This window comes from Meriones unguiculatus, chromosome 1 (genome assembly GCF_030254825.1).
Source record: "Meriones unguiculatus strain TT.TT164.6M chromosome 1, Bangor_MerUng_6.1, whole genome shotgun sequence".
Classification (NCBI taxonomy): Eukaryota; Metazoa; Chordata; class Mammalia; order Rodentia; family Muridae; genus Meriones; species Meriones unguiculatus.
Genome location: NC_083349.1, coordinates 82501126 through 82505422, shown reverse-complemented (window position 1 = coordinate 82505422; position 4297 = coordinate 82501126).

Here is a 4297-nt window from a genome sequence, read left to right as displayed (position 1 = left end):
TCAGCTCTTGTCCCTGAAGGAAAAAGCCAAAAGCTCCCTTTTCTTCCCTACACTGTTTTAAATACCCTTCTCTTAATGTCCCTCCTTTCTGTTCAATCCCTGTCAGCTGGTTACTTGCTCTGCCTCTTGACCTAGGGTTGACTTTATTTAGCTCTTGGATTGCAGGTGTGTTCTAGGGTTGAGACACAGCATAAATACCTGTTTACAATAAACAAAGATTTTGTATTAAAGGGCTGAGCCACTCTACAACTAGAAACAGGTTTTCATAGTTCACAATCGCAGAGTTCCCAGTGTGATCAAATACCCTGCAACAGTCCGCATGCTGTGGCAGCTAGTCTCTGCTAGAACAGGCCAATAATTTGAATGTCTTAGAGTATTTGTTGCTGACTCACTCCTTGATTAATATATGTGTTTCTTTTTTAAATTTTATTTTATTATGTATATGAGTGTTCTACCTGGATGTACACCTGCAGGCCAGAAAAAGGTGTCAGATCCTGGTATAGATGGTTGTGAGCCACTGTGTAATTGCTGGTAATTGAACTCAGGACCTTTGGAAAAGCAGACAGTGCGCTTACCAGCTGAGCCATCTCTCCGTCCCAAAATATATGTTTCTTAAAACAACATTTATGACTGTACTTTCAGGGTTCAGTGAACAAACATCTAGCAGAGGTTGTTTATGGGAAAAGGGATTATGTTAGCTCATAGTTTTAAGGGACACAGTCCATCAAAGTGGGGAAACCATGAAGGCTGGGCATTGTCCATGGAGGTGGAAACTTGTGGCAAGGCTTGCTACACCTCAGCAGGCCATGAAGCAAAAGACAATATGGCCGAAACTGCAGAGTTATAACCCTCAAGGTCCACACCCTAATGACTCACTTCTTTCAGCCAGATCTTCCTCCTAAAAATTCTCAGAGCCTGTAAAACAGCACCATCCATTGGGCAGCGGGTGTTCAAACATGGATGAGTAAGGGCAGAATAGCTCGTATGGCAACTCTAGCAGCATCTGTGGGGAGTGCGTTTAATGCTGACATCTAATTTGAAAAGGAGATTTGTGTAGTCATCATCCATTTAACCAAGACATGAGGTCCTGCATTCATTTGTGTCTCTATTTTTCTGGGAGCTGAAAACCATATTCTTCTCTAAAACAGTAATTTTGATACCCTGTCCTAAAAGGTATAATCTTCTGTAAAACAGTAATTTTGATGTCAGAATAGTTTCTACCACTTTGAGCCTTCCCCACTCCTCAGTGCTTTTTTCTGATTCACTGACACGTATTTGTATATAAGCCCAACAGTTTAGTTATCCCAGAAGGTGCTTCGGTGTCTCAGGTCTATGAGAGTTTTTACTCCAAAAAGTGTAAGATTGTGCCTTAGGCAAAAATCACATTCATCCTTAAATGTAACCTGCTCAGAGCTGGGTTTACTTGTGCCTCTTTTTATGTGGGATTACAGCCTAAATCAGACTCTGGAAGAATAAAGACCTTTTATGTCTGGTAAAACATAAATGTCTTACCTATGTCTGGTAAGATTCAGCAAATCTGATTATCCTTCCTTGGGAGTTCCTAGCCTCTTTGGTAATTAAAAGAAGTCATGTGGCTGAGCTTTGATCAATGAAATTGTCAGTGAATATGTTACACATCAATTATAGACAGGAACTGTAAGTGTATTCCACATTGTTTCCCCTTTTCTGGCTTGATATTAATGAATGGACAATGGAAGGCTGTGTCAAGAGGAGAACAAGCCAGCTCGTGGTGGAAGAGCTGCTCACCAATTCAGAACAAATATTTGGGAATCTTTGTGAAACTGAACGCCTTCTGTAAAGCTGCATTTGTTTTTTGTATTAGAATTACCTTAACCTCCACATGGTGACGATACAGCACACTGGAAAAACTTCTTTGTTTGGTGTAATTCTGTGTTTGGGGCATCATACATGCTGGGAAGCACTCTATCACGTAATACATCCTCGCTCAGAGAAATGTACCAAAATTCCTTGTTCAGACACTCTCATTTCCTTCTTCCCAGCCCTGAATCTATCTGTGTAGATCCCCTGAGGAGTATAACTTGCTTCCCATTCCTTTCAGGGGACACATTCCTGTCCTTATATTTTGGTAAATTTCAAAGGTTTGTTGCTGACGTGTAAGTTTTGAGTTAATAGGTTATATAAATAGGTTATTTATTTAGCTCCAGAAAAAGCAAGCTTCTTCCTACTCTTAACAGACAGCTTTTGAAATAATCTAATGTAAAATAATTAAAATAAAGTGGTCTTATTGTCCAGTGTTCACCAAAATAGCATCTTATGTTGTATTCCACCCTAGAAGACAGACCCGGGTAGAAGAAATCACCAGCCCTCCACTTTCACTGATAGGACCTACCCCTAGCTTTTCTTTTGAGCAATGGCCTGCTTCCCATTTCCCTCAGGGCTGCTGGGCTCCACAGTGTAGCTCAGAGATCTGGGTGCTTCTGCCCTGGGGAATGCCACCTCAGAGCAAGGAACTTCATTCTGAAAGTAAATGTGCCAGCCCATACATGACATACACATCATCTCCAGTCATAGATCATTGCCCAGGGCAAGTCACACAGTCCCTCCAAATTTGGAGGAAACAAGAGAAGGCAATCCTGCCATGGGTCCTGGAGAGAGAGGAAGCCTGGATATGGACAAGTCCTCAGTGCTGGGACACCAGACCCCCTTTGACATCTCTGAGGTTGATTTCCTAACATTTATGTTATGAACTACTGATAAGGTTTTGTTGTTGTTGTTTGTTTTGTTTTGTTTTGTTTTTATCAAAGACAAACCCTTTTTACCCCAGAAAGTCATTTTGACTTTCTTTTTTGCAGCCTCAACTAGCTAGAAAGAGCACAGTGGGAGGAACTGGTGTCCTTTCTGACCGAGCAGAGAAAGGGCAGTAAAAATGGCCTCTCAAGAGCTGGTCTAGGAGGTTCATCTGAGGCAGGAGGTGGACAGAGGTGGGTGTTCTGCCATCGTGTGCCCTACCTCTCTCCATCCTAAACCACACAGCTTTCCACTATGATAAAAATACCCAAGCCTCCGTCATTTTAGCAAGATTAAATTAAAACTGCCGTAAATTAAGAAAATGTAGTCATTGTTTGCGTTCCTAGATGCCTCTGTTTAGTTAACTTGCACGTAAGCAGAGAAATGAAAAATTAGCTTAATTTTTTGGCTGCAGAGAAGAGTGTGAATTGGTTTTCTGTCACTCGTAGGAACATCTTGTGTCTTCCCTCAGCTGGGTATCTGATGGGATTGCCTCTTCCCACCATCCTGAAGGCCTCTGAGGACAAGTTGCTGCTTGCCTCTGCCCTGGAGAAACCTTTAGAGTCCAGACAGACCGGCTCAGGGTCCAGGGCCAAGAGGTTCCTCCTGGGAACAGCTGTGGCCCACCCACGTGGTCCAGCCACCGACAGCTGTTCCCAAGGAGGCTACAGTAGAAAAGGGCACCCTGTAACATCCAGTGCTCACCACCCGCAGAGCAGAGCTGGGGAGGGCTTCAGCAACTTCCCGTCTTGGAACAGAAAATGACTCAGGGAAACTTTCCTAGGCGGGAGGAATGGTGGCAGGGAGGCTATGAGTATGGTGGTTAGGACGCAGCCTCTAGGAGGGAGGTTTACCCAGGTTACCAGTTAGCTCTGTAACCTTAACCATGGCACTCAAGCCTCCTGTGCCTCTTTCCCCTTCAGATAACCTTGGTGCATTCCCCACGGGTTTGCTATATGAATTAACCTCATTCCTAGATGTTAATCCTCAGAACAGTGTCTGGCTTACAAGTATCCAGCAATAAATACTAGCTTTTATAATTTTTTCAAAGGACCCTCTTTCTCAAGTATATCTCTACCTCTGAGAACCACACTTGGCTTCCCATAGTCTCCCAGACAGGCTCACTGCCAGCAAACACTAGGGAACTTTGTGTTTTATTTTTAATCCAAGAAAATGTTCACCTTGAGGGATGTGTGAGCAATGTTGATGGGGACAGAGGGGGTCTCTAAGCAGGGTGGAACCTTGAAAGCCAGCTAGGGTTTGGGTCGAGCACGAAGGCTGTCGTGAGGAACAGCTTGGAGCTAGGGAATCATTCAGCAAACCCAGAGCAGACTCAGGCCCTGAAAGTAACCATGGAAACAGGAGCCCACAGAGGCATCTAGGGTGTGGGATGGGTAGGTGGGAGGATGGATCGATGGGCGATGGATGGGTAGAAGGGTGGGTGGATGTTGCTTTCACAGCAGAAGGGTATGGGCTGGGGGCAGCAGCTGTGAGCACCTTGGAGCTGAGGGTTGGAGAGCTGAAAGGG